Raw genomic sequence first — 17,065 nt, 5'->3', positions numbered from 1 at the left:
GACACACACCTCAGGTTGTTTTTGTAACTTTGTGCTCTGCCAGCCTGTACCAAAATTCCCTTGGATTGGGAATTCTTGACAGTTAGTACTCAAGGTTGTGCTTAGCTTTGTTTATTCTGCTAAAATTGAAGAATCTCTATATAATAATCCTCTTGGCGTATTGGCCATTTCCAGCTCTCCCACTGGATGGGCAATGTGCTCCATCAGCCATTGGACCATCAGCCACCACTCAAGAGTACTCAAGTGCCATTGGCTGGGGGCTGGGTCTGCTCCTCTGCCCCGCCCACTCCCCCTTCAGGCACTGGCAAACGGCTGTCTGTCTCTCCTGACGAAGACACTTCTCCTGCTTGGCTCCTCTGTGGGACTAAATTTTCCCTCAGTGGCTGTTGATAGGCAACCAAGCTTGGTTCTGTCAGTAAAAAGAAAAAGGAAGGAAACCCTTTGCAGGCCTTTGTGAGGAACTCATTGGGGCTAGTCCTGACTAGGGTTGCCAGCTCCAGGCTGGGAAATTCCTGGATATTCTGTGTCTAATGAAACCAATCTAAGGAAGCCAGAGTTTGGGGAAGGGAGAGGCCTCAGCTGAACAGACTGCCATAGAGCCCACCCTCCAACGCAGTTATTTTCTCCAGGGGGGGAGAGATCTGTTGTCTGGAGGTCAGTTGTGATACCCAGCAATCTTCATGCTCCACCTGGAAGTTGGCTACCCTAGGCATAGCAGTTAGTGCTTCAGAGCAGGGTCTGCCTGACCCAGGTTCTTGCTGTGGAAGCTGTGATTTTGGACCAGTCACAGACTTTCAGCATAACCCCCACCTACTGCCAGCTTGGCAACTTTCCTGTTAGAATAAACTGTGAAAACGGCTCTCTCCTGCGTGGCTCTGCCATGGCTGGCTGGCTGACTGGCTAGCTACTGAGGTGGGCCAGTGGCTTTCAAACCATTATCTTCAACCCCATGCTGTGTGGCTGACTTTCCCCTAGGGTTGCTAATCTCCAGGTGGGATCTAGAGATCTCTCACTGTTACAATTGATCTCCATATGACAGAGATCAATTCCCCTGGAGAAAATGGCTGCTTTGGAGGGTAGACCCTATGGCATTATACCCTGCTGAGTCCTTCCCCTCCCCAAATGCTGTCATCCACAGGATCCACCCCCTAAATCTCCAGGTGTTTCCCTACTCAGAGCTGGCAACCCTACTTTCCTCTCAGTGCCTGTTGCTAGGCAACCAAGCTTGGTTATGCCAGTAAAGGACGGGGTGGGTGGGAGGAGACCCTTTCTACACCTAATTTGTCATTTGGGAGAAAACTCACTTGAGTCAGTCCTGACTAGGGTTGCCAGCTTCAGGTAGGGAAATTCCTGGAGATTTTATGGTAGAATCTATGGAAGCCAGAGTTTGGGGAGGGGAGAGGCCTCAGCTGAACAGAATGTCGTAGAGCCTAACCTCCAAAGTGGTTATTTTCTTGGGGGGAGGGAGATCTGTTGTCTGGAGCTCAGTTGTGATACCTGGTGATTTTCAGGCTCCACTTGGAGGTTGACTACCCTAGGCATAGCAGTCAGTGCTTCAGAGCAGGGTCTGCTAGACCCAGGTTCTTACTGTGGAAGCTGAGTGGGTGATTTTGGACCAGTCACAGACTTTCAGCCTAACCTACCTTACAGGGTTGTTGTGCAAGTCAAAAGGGGGAGAGGAGAATGATGTAAGCTGCTTTGGTCCCCATTGCAGAGAAAAGCTGTACTTTTCCTCCTGGGTAACCATTGTTGCCAATCTCCAGGTGAGGGCTGGAGATCACTCAGAATTACAACTGCTCTCCAGATGGCAGAAATCAGTTCCCCTGGAGAAAATGGTGGACTCTATGTCCTTATACTCTGCTGAGATGGCCCTCCTATGGCAGCCAATATGACATAGCAGTCAGGGCTTCAGAGCACAGTAGAGGCTGCAGGTGTAGGGGGAGACGGAAAGCTGAAGAGTGAGGGGCAAATAATAGCAGGTTGATGGTTGGCTGGGAAGGAGATAGAGTTGCCAACTCCAGGCTGGGAAATTCCTGGAGACTTGAGAGGTGGAGCCTGGAGAGGGTGGGGTTTGAGGAGGGGTAGAACCTCAGACAGGTACAATGCCATAGACCCCACCCTCCAAGCCAGCCATTTTCTCTTGGGGAACTATTTTTGCCAATCTCCAGGTGAGGGCTGGAGATCACTCAGAATTACAGCTGCTCTTCAAGAGGGAGGGGGAGGAGATAGAAAGCTGAAATCAGAGGGGCAGATAATGGCAGGTTGATACTTGGCTGGGAGGGAGATAAAGTTGGCAACTCCAGGTTGGGATATTTCTGGAGATTTGAAAGGTTGCGCCTGGAGAGGGTGAGGTTAGAGGAGGGGTGGGACCTCAGGTACACTGCCATAGACTCCACCATCCAAGCCAGCCATTTCCTCCTAGGGAACCATTGTTGCCAATGTCCACATGAGGGGTGGAGATCACTCAAAATTACAACTGCTCTTCAGGTAGCAGAGATCAGTTTCTCTGGAGAAAATTGAGGACTCTGTGTCATTATACCCTGCTGAGGTTGCCACAGCAAATGGACACTGAGTGCTCAAGGCCAGGGCACTCTCCTAGAGCCTCCTTCTAAAGCTCATTATATTTATTTCCACAACCGACCTTAATCGTTGTATAGAAATAAGCTTGGTTTTTAAAGATGTTGTCTTTTTCATGGGTCTTCTCCTAGGATTTCTCTGAGTTTCCATTAGTTTGATGGTCCAGTCTTGAAGGGAAATGTTGCTATAGTTTTCAATGGAGAGGTCAAAAGTTCAGTTATGCTATCGTCTTGCAACTGTTATTTCAGCATGTGCTTTGACTACATCTTGTCTAAGACAAGCACACTTTCATGTATACATGCGAAAAAAAGTAATTAAGAAATTCCTAGTCACTCCTGTTTTATCTTCCTCTAGATTGTTATTGTTTGTTGCTAGGGGTAGGCATGAACCACATTTTTGTGGTTCACTTTGTTGTTCATGGCTGAACCATGACCTGAACCATGAACCAATATGCCAGTTCATGAACTGAACCAGTTTGTCTTTGTTTGTGAGACATTTGAACTTTAAACCCCTGCTTTCTTCTCCCCGTGGCTTTTTGTGGGGAGCAGAAAGCAGGAGTTGAAATTACTCTGAACCATTTAAACCAAACAGGTGAGTGATGGAGAACTACCCACCACTCAGCTGTTTGGTTTAAATGGCTCTGAGCCATTTAACCCCTACTTTTTGCTCACCACCATAAGTGGCAGCAAGCTGAAAGCAAGGGTGAAATGGCTCAGAGCTGTTTAAATCCCTGCTTTCAGCTCCCTGTGGCTTTTCATGGGGACCAGAAAGCAGGGCTTTAAATGGCTCCAAGCCATTTAAACCAAACAGCTGAGTGGTTTAAACCCTTGCTTTCTTCTCTTCATGAATCATCATTAACCACCATGAACTGTGAAAGTTTGTGATGGTTCTTCAGTTCATGAACCACAAACTGGCCAAAAATTTATGAATTTATGATGCACTTCAGTTTGTTAGCCAGTTCATGCCCATCCCTATTGCTTCAAGCAGCAGTTTCTATTCTGTATGAGTACTTTGCTTAAGCTCTTCCCCAATTTTCCAGATATTCATGTAAGACACCCCTAATCACATTGGTTAGTTCAGCCACAAATTTCTTAACTTCTTTTTTCTGTGGCTTCCAGATACTAATCTGAGACACCTTCAGCAACTGGCTCTGTCAAGTTCTTAATCACAATTTAGTAAATCATCTTTATGATATGTAGGGTTCTTTAGACCTCGGAATAGCTGGAGCCTTTGAGCTTTAAATTCCTTAGCCACGTTGATGGGATTCTTGCAGACTAAATTCAGGGGTTCTTGTGATAGTTGGAATATGGACACAAATTATTTTACAAATTATGAAAAGTTATGTGGCAATTTTTAGAATACATAAAACATTCCTGACAGAAAGACAGAATCTTTAATTTGCTTTTAATAAGGAAAACGAGGCACTGAAATTTCCCTATCATGCAAGGCATGAAGAAGTGACACACTTCCATGACAGCTATTAGCACATGATGGATCCAGACATGCTGCTGCCATATTTGGTGGCAAATGCACATTAAATGTAATATCAAGTTTGAACCTGAATTGTCCTTTCTGGAATATTAAAATTTTTAGCTGGAAACTACTGAAAATAATATTGTATATCATGTTTTCCATAATGATTGTTTCAAACACGCCCCATGTACAGCAGAGAGAATCCAGGTGAATCACAGGCTTAACTTTATTTATTTGGCATATTTGCATTGTACTGCTGTGCTTGCTCAAGGAAGCAAAATGTCCCAAGAGACAGGAAACTCTCCTTTTATGTCCAAGCCAGGGGTCATTTGGGGGGGACGCGGGGGGACGCCATCCCCCCGGGTGAGGTGCGGGAGGGCGTGGCCTGGAGCTCCCTGCTGGTGCCCGCTGGAGGTCACCACCGGCTGTGGGGAGGACACACTTCCGGTGATGTCAGGGGGTGTGGCATATGCTAATGAGTTATGCTAATGAGTCCCCCTAGCTCTTTTTCTACGAAATGACCCCTGGTCCAAGCTCTTATGTTTCACAATTTAATCAAGACATTGACTACATATTTGCATAGGTATGAGATAATTAAATAGGGGGAAAGAATAGAAATTGAAGAGCATACACAAGAAAAGGTAGTAATCAGCTAACTGATGGGAATATAGCTATGTGTAGTTTTAGACATTAAATCCAGAAATACTGCTGTTTTACTTCCTCATTTTTATCCATTTTCCCAGCAATTTATGCATAATAAGAGTTCAGTGATTTATTAGGTTTCCCTAGCAGAATGGCCTCTCCTACTTGAAGTAATAATAGGGCATCTCACAGAAGAAGTTGAGCAAACCAATGATAAAGTGGCTGTTGCAGAAAATATAATTGAAGTGATTGACAAAGAACTTGAGAGGCATTTGGATTTGTTAGTTCTTATGGACTTGAGAGAAATGCAATATTGTCTGACACTGAGTGACACCCAAGAAGAAATTGATGATGATATAAGAGAGAGGATTACATTACTTTTGGAAAATTTTCTACAAAGGGAGGAGGTAGATATGGAATTTGCAGAAAAATTCTAAAGACTAAGTTTCATCTGAAAACAGAGTTTGCTAGGTTTAATGGACAATCATCTGGATTATGGCAATGGACTTTGATTACAACAATGGAAATGAACTACACATTGAAATGGAAGAGTCCAACAATACGTACAGTAGAAGAATGGCTGGAGAAGATGTTGGATTTTGTAGCTATGGTTAAAATTATAGTATTGGTTAGGGAAAATATAACTACTTCATTTATCATATATCAGATAGACATTTTGTATGAAATAGATAAAGATGACTTGATGATTTTAGCTTCTTTTAATAAGACATTTGTTTAAGGGGAAATAAAAAGAGAGTTCTTATTTTTATATATGAGCAAGGAAACGTTAGTAATCTAATGAAGGGCCAGTATTAAAAACCTAGTTAAAACTTATAATATACAAAAATACAAGTGTTTATTAGAAAGACAGTTAAAAACAGACATAAAGGCCCAATGAAAGCCTCGTAAAAAAGTATAGCCTAAACACAAGGGCCTGACATGACCTGACACGTTTCTGCCCTATTGGGGCTCTGTATGTTTTAGTATTGCGAAACACAATGATTTCTGCCATTCCAAACAAAAACAGTTTTGTGGGATTTTTTCTATTAAAAGGTATGTTGGCATTTGGCTTGAGGAAGAAGTACACCCCACATACAATATGAGGAAGTTATATTTTCCAGGGTTGTTAGGTTAAATGTATGGCTGCTGCCCAAAATGGAAACTGTAAATATAATTCTTGGATTCCTACACATCTTCCAAACAATTTCTGTACACAAGTGCATACTCTCTTTCAAGCACAATTTTCCTTGCTTGCTTGCACAATGGTTTGACAGCCAGCCATAGGCACTATAACATTCAGGGAAATTATGAACTATGTAATCCTTGTGCAAGGCTGCAGTGAAACTGATAAGGAGTTTCAAACCTTTTTTCAGGTTTACTTGTACACAGGAGGGATTTTGCTGCCAGGTTGGAGAAAAGCATGTTAATTTCAGTGCAGCTCTTTGCAGCCTTCTCACATAAATCTTCAAACCTATGCAATATGTTGTGCTTCCAGCCAGTTTGTTGTTCTCCTAGCATGATCATAAGAATTTTGTGTGAATAGACACTGCTATTTTTTTTAACTAAAAGATTTTAAATCAGAGATTTGGACATAAGGAGAGTGTGGATACCTGGAATGAACAAGCAGAACTACTGAATCTGCATTGGAAATTTGGACATTGCACCTGGCCAGTTATTAAAGCATCCCTACAATTATTCATGCTTCCTCTGTCGTCCATGTATATTTGTTGTTCCATAAGGTTTGCAAAGTGAAATGAGGAGAGAGGGAAAAACCTTCTCTCCAGATTTGAAATTAAATTTCTGAAGACAGTGAAAATATGTATGCATGTATGTATGGGACCCAAAACCACTCACATCATTCTCCTCCCGTCATTTCATCCTCAGAGCAATCCTGTGAGATAAGTTAGGCTAAGAATGTGTGGCTGACCCAAAGTCACATAAAATACAACTGGAATTCACAGTTTCTCTTAATAAATAGATAGCAGAACTTGAGCCTATAAAATAGTTTCAAGCACAACAAACATTTGTGTGTGTGTGTATACATTTGGTAAGTCTACTTTATATAAATCACCATGAAACCCTGTTATGGGTGAAACAGGATTCACAATGATCAGTATTTCATTTGATTTTCCTAAGAACTATATGGGAAAATTAGATTGGCAAGTCCTATGAAACTTTCATCTGAGCAATGGTTTTGAATCCAAATTCTCGAATAGTACATTATTTTGTCTTAGAATGCTTACATAAATTAGGTATCTGAATAACAAAAAAAGGGTATTTGAGATTTGAGACACAAACTATAAGGCCATTTTTTCTTTACACAGCAAATGTTCTGCATTGTTGTTTTTGTTACATTAAACCAAATAGATCTACCTGATGTTTCTTTGATGTTACAGGTTCAGTGATAATACAGACGTTCTCCAATTATCTAGAATGATGGAGATTATATTCATTTATTTTTCTGAAAAAACCCCTCAACTTGTCATACCAAATTGCAGCAATACATGGTAACATCCTAAAAAATCACACCAACAGCCAAAAATCACCAATAAATAGCTGACACAATTCACATCATTCATAAGATACCATGGAAAACTGACCTATGAGCATGCACAGATATCAGTGGGAGCATGGACAGAGATTTAAGGTCACTATCTAGAATTGCACAAACATTATACTTATCCCCCCCTTTGCAGGAATCAGAGAGCACAGTTTCTTCAGATGATCTTAAAAAGAGAAAGGGGCACGGGGGTGGTTCATATGGGGAGAAACCAGAACAGGCACTTTGAGCACTGATAATTCAGGCATCATCCACAAAGTGGGAATGTAGACCATCTAAGCAGCAACAGCTTCTCCATTACACATTTTAGTTGCAGCTGCTCTTGTTTGATAGGACAAGAAGGTGGACTTCTTCAGTTTCTTCTCATAAACTGTGTGGGCACAGAAGAAGTAACACATACCCATTAGTGGCAATCAGTTGATCCATGATCACGTCTTTCTCTCTGGAGATCCAATTATAATCAAGTACCTCCAGGGGTCATTTCGTAGAAAAAGAGGTGCAGGAGCTCATTAGCATAACTCATTAGCATAACTTACTTGCATATGCCACACCCCCTGACATCATCGGAAGTATGTCAGAAGGCAACACCCACCGCTCAGGCATTTAAGATCATTTAAACAGACTTCAACACATATCTCACTGGTACAATATATATATGAATTACCTAATTGCAACTTCTCCATAGAATATGGCCAAATCAAGCATTTCTGAGCCCAACATGACAACTGACAAACGGTACTTAAAGTTGTACTGTTCTTTCCCTCCCAATTAAATCACAGCCCTTTAAAGCAATAAAGCCCTTCAGCTTACCAGACCTCTTTCTACAGCCACAAAAGGCCATAACTGACCCCTAAATGGATGGAATGGGTGCAGAACCCGGAAAGAAAAAGAGGCAGAAGGATGCAAAAGCCAAGCTTTTGGCAATGCAAGCTCCGCAAGAACAGCTGATTAAACAAGGCTGTTCTTGTAAGTGAAGTAAGGTTTATTCATCACTCACACATCCCACTATTGTACTGATGATTCATTACCAGCCACTTGGAAGTCATACCAGTGCAATACTAAGAATATATTAAAGGGAGAGGGAACCCTCGCCAGCTCCAAGGTTTTGACAGGATGTACTAAAAGGAAGGACAGGATTGCCCATTGAAAACCATGGGAGAGACTTGAAGGCCCATTGGAAACAATGGGAGAGGAATGCCAACTGACTTTCATGGGTTCCATTGAAATACATTACAGTACAATTAGAGTTGCAAAGAAAATGCGGAATTGATTTTCCATTAGGGCCTCTGGGCCCAAATAGACTACCCTGGGACTGGAATGACAGGTCCAAGAGTGGAATGACAGCCCTTGGGGGTAACAGATGTGTTCTGAGGGTGGAATGACAGGCCCCAGAGTGGAAAGACAGCCCCTGAGGATAGCAGGAGTGTTCTGCAACTGGAAAGACAGACTCCAGAGTGGAATGACAACCTCTGGGGGTAGCACGAGTGTTCTGGGAGTGGAATGACAGCCCCTGGGGGTAGCAGATGTGTCCGGGGACTGGAATGACAGGCTCCAGAGTGGAATGATAGCCCCTGAGGGTAGCAGGAGTGTTCTGGGACTCAGATTACAGGCTCCAGAGTGGAATGACAGCCCCTAGGAGTAACTGTAGTCTTCTGGGATTGGAATGACAGGCCCCAGAGTTGAATGACAGCCCCTGGGAGTAGTAGGAGTGTTCTAGGAGTGGAATAGCACCTGGGGGGTAGCAGATGTCATTCTACTCTGGGGCCTGTCATTTCAGTCCCAGGCCACATCTCCTACCCCTTTGGGCTGTCATTCCACTCTGGAGCCTGTCATTCCAGTCCATTCCTGGTTCCCATTATTTACAATGGGCCTTCAAGCCTCTCCCATTGTTTCTAATGGGCAATCCTGTCCTTCCTTTTAGTACATCCCGGTTTTGACCTGCATTTCAAATCGCCCTTATCAGAACAGGATTCTGAAAGCTACTGGACTTCCTCAAAGATTTATTCAAGATGCCTAAAGCAGAACAGTTAATCCCCTTTGAGCATGCTCCACAATTTTTATACAGGGGAGGGAAGCAGACAGAATGTGCTTTTTCCAGGGTGCTGCATTTGTGGGCAGTTCCATCAAGTATTGTGACCCGCGGAGAGGAGAGTCCGTGTCTGACCTCAGGAAAGGCGAGCATGCAAGCCAGGCCAAGAAACTTCTTTCCCACCCCACCCCACCCCACCCCATGCGAAGCCTTGCTCCAGGGTGAAGGAGGTGCTGGAAAACTCATCAGCAATGCTTCTGTGCAGCTTGCGTGCCTGCCTGCCTTCCAGGAACAACAGGTGCCTTCCCTGTCACCATGGCTGAGGGGCAGCGCGAGTGACTCATGCAGAGGGGAAAGAGCGGCAGCCGGCGATGGACTTCCTGCCCAAACTCCAGGCAACTGGGAAACTCTGTCAACTCCCGAGAAAGGCCCCCCAAAAGGAGCGGAGAAAAGGAGTGGAAACCCGAAGCCAGTTGGGCCAGGGAGGAGAAGGAGGAAGGCGGCAGGGGAGAAAAGGAGAGGGGGCTGCTGTGGCCACTTCCCTCTCCCCTTGCAACATCCTCATGTGTGGCCAGCAGAGTCCCAACTGCCCTCTCAACTGCTGGATGAGCAAGGAAGGAGTTAAGGCTGGGCTCGCCCCGCCCCAGCCAGCTCCGCTGGTCCCTCCCTCTGCTTGTACTCCTGGGTGAGCCGCCTCCTCCGCTGGGACCAGGAGCACACAGGCACAGCTGAGTGGAGCAGCAGCAGCCTCAGCCTGTAGGGCCTGACAGGGCTGCTGGGAGCGGGGGCCGGGGCTTGTTACATGTGGGCTCCTTTCCTGGGCTCCTGTCTGCCGGAGCTTTGCTCCGGTGAGCTCCAGCAGGAACCGAGCACTGAGTACCTCTGAACATAACTTTTGAAAATGTATTTTAGGCTTAAAGCTGAAACTCTTATTGCTGGGTAACAGAAATTCATGCCAAGGATCTGTGACTTCTCCGCCTTTCCACAGTTTTTTACTTTGCCACAGTTCTCAAACTCCATCCCCACTGACTGTTCCTAACTGCTATTTCAACATTATTACAGAGAACTTTGTACTTCATTAATCTTCCATGCGCTCTGCATTGTAACTCTGTTGAATGGGCCTAAATGTCTAGCTCATAATGGGAGCCATAGAGAAAAGATAAAAAGTTAAATGTACTTCCTTGATCCTCCTGAATGTAATGATTGTTGTATAGGCCTCAGGGTCCAGTTGTCCTCTGCAAAACCTTTCTTGTAAACCCATCTTCGCTTTACCTTACAGCTACATGAAATTGTGAGAATCAACCTTGAGAGCTTAGAAGTGGGAAAATGTACAGGTTGCAACAGCTATTCAGATACTATATATATTATATTTGTGGGTGGAGGCAACCTTGATACAGACATGTGCCTGAACAATTCTGAAAGTCAGTAGCCATTCTGATTACTGTTAGAGGAGAAGTGGAAATTCTGAAGTGGAAATTCAAGAGTGGAGGGCTGCAGCAGCAAAAATCATTGTGGATGGTTGCAGCAACACAAAATATTCTTGCAGAGCAATACTGCTACTTCATGGATACAGGTCCTTTTGGCAGACTAGATGATCAGTCTCTCTCCATCTCAGACTAATATCATTTGTATTGTTGTTTTTGCAGCAGCAGGCTAACATGACCACCCTACTGGAATGTTGTACCTCTACATCAAGGAAGACAAAGCATGAAGCATCATAATGTTTTTAAAATAGTAATTATTACCATGACAATGTTGCTATGCAAAAGGACTCCCCATGCAAGGTTTCAAAAGCACATCATGTTGGTGTCATGACCCCTGATCTTGTGGGTTGAAAGTGTATGGTCTACATCCAGCTCCACAGGAAGTAACAGCTTTTTGAAATATAGTTTTATGCATGAAGTTCTGGCACTGTGCCTTTCTTGTCCTTATTCCCTCCTGACTAGGTGTTAATTTTCAGAATATAACTTGTGCTCCCTTATGCTGACTTGATGTAAATTGCTTCAGGGAACCCTTTTGATTTGCATTCTCCTATTAATGTTACCATTAGCCTTGATAGCTTTGTTGAGAAGGTTACTGAATCTAATAGTATAGTCTTCTGGGACATTAGACTTTCATGTTTGGTTTATATTTCAGTGGTTTATCACACTCAGAAAGAATTAACTGAATATTTACTTCAGCTTTTACTTTGAAGTGAATGCTTATCTCCCTTCTGGAAAGATTCAGCATTTTTGCCCTGCTATTTCTTGTCTATATTTTCCAACTGTAGTTAGGCCTTCTGGTTCAGATTTGCAGAGGGAAATAAAAGATGTGTGTTGGAATTATCCTGATTAATTATTTCCTTCAGTGGTCCTTGAGGTTTGGATTGCCTAAGAGGAGACTTGGGCAGAAAATGCACAGTAAAGTCATTTGAAGAACATAAACAATGAGGAAGGATATAAATAATTTACTTTCCTATAAGAGAATTTCATGGAGAATAAAGAGATAAAAATTCATTTGATAATAGAAGAAGGAAAATATTCCCCATAATGAAATCTGTTAAGTACTACAATAATTTCCCTTAAAAAGTAACAGAATGGAAGTTAATTTCAAAGATCCTTCACAAGCAGACTGGATAAACAATGTGATGTATCCTGGGTATGGAGATTTGCCAAGTGATTCTGTTACTGATAATCCTATGGGCAATATCAAGGCATGAATTTAGCCCATAGCTTCCCAGAGATCCCTGAGCTGGTTTTGGCATTTTTCCATAGTAAAAATAGGTCTCAGACTATTTGAATAAGGGAGTGGCTCAATTCTAATTGAATGCTTGGTGTATTTTATGAATCCCTGGATATTTGGGACTTGGCTGCCTGAAAGCTGTACATTTTAATGATTTGGAAGTGTAAAAATAATGTTTAAGACATTTAAAACATTGTTGCGAACAAAGCAATTGGATAATGGGACACCAAAAATGGCAAGATAATACTGCTGAATGCTGACATAGGTTTTGAGCATCATAAATGTGATGGACAGAAGGCTGTCCTGCTCCTGATGGGAAAAACAGCCACTCAACAGAGGCAATGGGAGTGGCATCCAATCACCTTTCAGAAGGGGGAAGCATGGGAGAAAAGAGTTTAGGTCTGCCTCAAGGAGAGAGCAGTGATAGCCAAAGTCTGGCTCAGCAAAACAGCGGACAGTTTGAAGGGTAGTTCTGCCTTGTATGTGGCAGAGTGGTTTAATGCTACCACTGGGAGAGAACAGAGTACCCAATTATTAGGCCTGTCTCTAGTAATGAGCAGACCTTGTACCATTTAGTCTGACTCTTGGGAAAGGGCAGGCTGGTGTAGGTGGAATCCTGTGTGTGTGTTAGAGGATCCAACCTAGTAGCTAGTCAGTAAAAGCCTATTTGTACAGTAAACAGTAAATGAGAATTCAAATCGCACTCTGAAACTATAACTAGCTTAATGTACCACAGCCAGGTTTCTCCTTTGACTATCCAGAGACCTGTGCTGCTGATCTGTTCTTTGAAACCAACCTGTAAATAAATAAGTCTTTGTTATTTATATACAACTCCTGCCTCAGAGATCTCTGAGTTCTACTTGATTGCCACAAAGCTTGCCTCACAGAAGCAAACCCAAAGCCTTTACACTTGTTACCTTAAGAACATCTTGTAACTGAGGGGAAGGTTTACAGTTTAAAGTACATCTGGTTCCCCAAAATCATAAGAGGCTGTGTGGGTCCCCTTAGTAGCCAGTAAAAGCCTGTCACTGTAAGCTTTGTATAGCCTTCATGAAGGAAAAATGAAGACTCTGCTTTTTCAGACACATCCACAAGTGTCATCTATGATCAGGGGTAAACTGGGACAAAAAACTTGCCCTGGAAAATGCCTGACCCCCAAGTCCGCCCTGGCACTGCTTCCTCAAGGAGGAAGGGAGGGAGGGAGAAATCTTAGCTTGGTGCCTCCTTCACTGCATGGCACTTGGCTGGATGTGTCCTTCCCCTTACTGTGTGGGGTGAGGCTGTGCTGAGCACATCCTTCCCTCCATTGCTGCATGATGCAGGGAGAGGCCAGGCAGGTGTACCCTTCTCTATGCTGCACTGGGCAGGGCAGGGCTGGTGTTACCCAAATTGGACCCAGAAAAGGGGAAATTAGCTTTAGAAAGGGTTCAAGAAAGGAATGACGGAGGACCTTGGCCTATGTATACCAGGGAACATCTTAATAGTGGTACCCCAAAATAAAATTACAAAGAAAGAGAGTGAGATTTTAAACACAAACAAATAGCTTTATTGTATACAAAATGAAAGGAGCTGCGGTGGCTCAAGTGGTTAAGACACTGAACTGCAGGCTGCGGAAGGTCAGTAGTTCAGCAGTTCGAGACCCAGGTGCCGCAAGACGGAGTGAGCTCCCGTCTCTAGTTCCAGCTCCTGCCAACCTAGCAGTTCGAAAGCAAGAAATTGCAAGTAGATAAATAGGTACCACTGCGGTGGGAAGGTAACAGCATTCCGTGCGCCTTGGTGTTTAGTCATGCCGGTCATATGACCACGGAAATGTCTTTGGACAGCGCTGGCTCTTCGGTTTTGAAATGGAGATGAGCACCGCAACCCTAGAGTCAGATTTGACTGGCTTTCGAGCAAGGGAACCTTTACCTTTACTTTATACAAAATAAAAGATGTAAAAATGTAAAGAATCTACACTAAGCATCTAAGAGCTAATTCCCTAAGAAAGCATGCATGCACACACACCAGCAAGAGGGCACACTTATAAAAGGTAGGAGGGAAGAAACTGAGAGGTTTTAGGAAAGGAACATAATGACCTGAAATTCTGGGCTTGAGGTTTGGAGAGGTCTAGGGAGCAGAACTAGGAGCCAGCTAAGCAAGGAGAAAAAGCCTGCAACACAGTTGCAGGAGTGTTCAGGTGGTGGAAAACCTGGCACACTTTTCACTGACATGGGATGGTCTTTTTATGGGGAAGAGTCACATAGATGAACATAGGAACCCACTTTCCGAGGAACCTGATTGGTCCAAGATGTAAAGTTTGAATCTCACTGTCTGGTTTAAAGTTAACTGCTATCAAACTTTGGTGGGAGAGGTAAATGTAAAGGTTTACCTTGCTCGAAATCCGACTCTAGGGTTGTGGTGCTCACCTCCGTTTCCAAGCCAAAGGAGCCAGCACTGTCCAAAGACTTCTCCATGGTCATGTGGCTGGCGTGACTAAACACTGAGCCACATGGAACACTGTTACCTTCCCACCGAAGCAGTACCTATTTATCTACTTGTAATTTCTTGCTTTTGAACTGCTAGGTTGGCAGGAGCTGGAACCAGAGATGGCAGCTCACCATGTCATGCGGCACTCCGGCCTCAAACTGCTGAACTACCGGCCTTCCAGCCTGCAATTCAGCGTCTTAACCACTTAAGCCACCACAACTCCTTGGTCGGAGAAGAGTGGGGAAAATACCTTGATTAGGTTGTTGTGAGCCAAATCTGCATGGGCAGAAAAGTTTGGGTGAGTCAAGATAGCTCCTGAAACAGGGTAGGGTATAAATTAGTGACCAGAGTTCCCTTCTTGATTGAGTAAAAAAAAAGAAAGAAAGAAAAAAGAAAAAGAGGAACTGGGCATTGTTTAATGCAATAGTAACTTGGGCTGCCAGACACCACGGGGGTATTTCAGCATTGAAAAGTCTTTTGTTATTGAGAACGAAGACTTATTGTTATTTAGAACCCTAAACTGGGGGAGATTGCACTTAATCAGTTTGTGATGCCATCACACCTTTCATCTCCTGTCCCTGGGAATTTCCAGTGTCATGGCAGAACCCAGGTGCCTTTATGAGACTTCCAAAGTTCCAGATCCTCTGGCAGTTGGGCTCTAAAAGGGAGTGCCTATTAAAACAACTAAGTCCAAAAGAGGAGGGGGATCCCACTGACCAAGGGGGTCTCGGCTGGAGGAGGGGGAGGGGTCCTTACACTGGCCAGGCATTGCTGTCACTGTTCCAGGGTTTGTCCTTCCCCACACTGCACTGTATCAGGCAGGGTGATATCAGACTGGGAGCATCCTTCACTGGGCAGGATGAGGCTGGGCTGTAATGCCAGCACCTCTATGACCTCAGGACACTCCAGAAAACAGAAAAAGGAGCAGCTACCCCCCAATTTTATAACCAGTGAAAAGTTGCCAAAAAGCCAAGGAGAATAAGCAGCTTGATCAGACTCAGAGGGAATAATGGCAAAATTTGCTGAAAGGCCAAAGTAGGTTTCCAGGTAGCTTTTGCAAGAAAGCTCACCCCAAAACAAACTATTCTGACTTGCTGAGATTATTCCAGCCTGAAGTGTAGTGGGTTAGACGCATAAAGAAAGCATCGAGACTGATGGAGTGATCAGCATAGCTTTACTGGTACACAACAAGACTGGCTACCAACGGCCGGTGGGCCAACTATATACACGGCCAGGGGGCCACCCCTGGTCCCATTGGCGGGTTTGAATTTCCCGCCACGGTCCCATTGGTTCCCCCTTTGGAGGGACTAGAATCCTAGTTCCCATTGTGGTCCGATGCTGAAGCTCAGGTGTGTGCGCTGACCTCCGGTGGCGGTCAGCAGACACTACATCCCTCCCCCCATAGTCCGGACCCTCCCCTAGGTTACATAGTCTTTTAGGTACGAGGGGGACCGTCATACTCTTGCTGACTGTCGGGGGGTCGGCACTTGTACCTCCGGAATTCCGACCACAGGGCCGGGTTCTGCAAAAGGAGCTGGGGCCTCTGCTTCTGCCGCCTCCGAAACGGGGGTTCCCTCGGCCGATACCGGGACCATGGGGGCCTGTGTCTGGCGCTCTTCTGCTGGCAAGTCCTGTGCAGTCGCCTCGGATGGGGTCTCCCTCTGTTCCGACCGCTGTCCCGATTCCTCCTCCGTTGGGGCCTCCGGTAGGATTCGCCGTCTGAGCTGGTCGATGTGCCTTCGCCAGATCTGCCCGCACTCCGTGGACACCTCGTACATCACGGTGCCCAGGGGGCGGATGATGCGGCCTGCGATCCACTCTGGGCCTCGGCCAAAGTTTCTGGCGAAAACCGGGTCCTCTGGGAAGAACCCCCGTGGTGCTTCTCTCTGCTCTACAGCCTTCCTCTGGTCGGGGGCCCGGTCAGGGTGCAGGCGGTCCAGAAGGATCGTTGGCTTTCGACCCATCAGCAGTTCCGCTGGGCATCTTCCGCTTATAGGATTGGGAGTTGTGTGCTGGGTCAGGAGGAGCGGGCGATGCGGCATTCCCATTCACCCTCAGCCATCCGGCTCAAGGCCTCCTTCGCGGTTCGGACCATACGCCGTTGGTCGCAGGGTGAAACGGCGCTGACCGGACATGTTGGATCAAGTTGCTGCTGAGGAACTGTTGGAATTCCTCGGACGTAAAAGCTGTCCCATTGTCCGACACTATGGTATCGGGCAACCCGTGCGTGGCAAAGAGTCCTCGTAGGGCGCGGATGGTGGCCCTTGCAGACGTGGCAGCTACGGGGCTTATTTCTAGCCACTTCGAGTATTGTCCGACACGATGGTATCGGGCAACCCGTGCGTGGCAAAGAGTCCTCGTAGGGCGCGGATGGTGGCCCTTGCAGACGTTGCAGCTACGGGGCTTATTTCTAGCCACTTCGAGTAGGAATCCACCGTGACCAGGAACAACCGCCCCTGGAATGGCCCGGCGAAGTCTATGTGGAGCCGGGACCATGGGGTACGGGTGGATTCCCACGTCTGCGATGGTGCCCCCGGTGGGCTGGGTCTCACAGCCTGGCAGGCCTGGCACCGTTTTACCCAGGCTTCCACCTCCGC

The sequence above is a fragment of the Gekko japonicus genome, unplaced genomic scaffold (genome assembly GCF_001447785.1).
Source record: "Gekko japonicus isolate JY-2015 unplaced genomic scaffold, Gekko_japonicus_V1.1 scaffold214, whole genome shotgun sequence".
NCBI lineage: Eukaryota > Metazoa > Chordata > Lepidosauria > Squamata > Gekkonidae > Gekko > Gekko japonicus.
Note: the sequence above shows the minus strand (reverse complement) of the source record.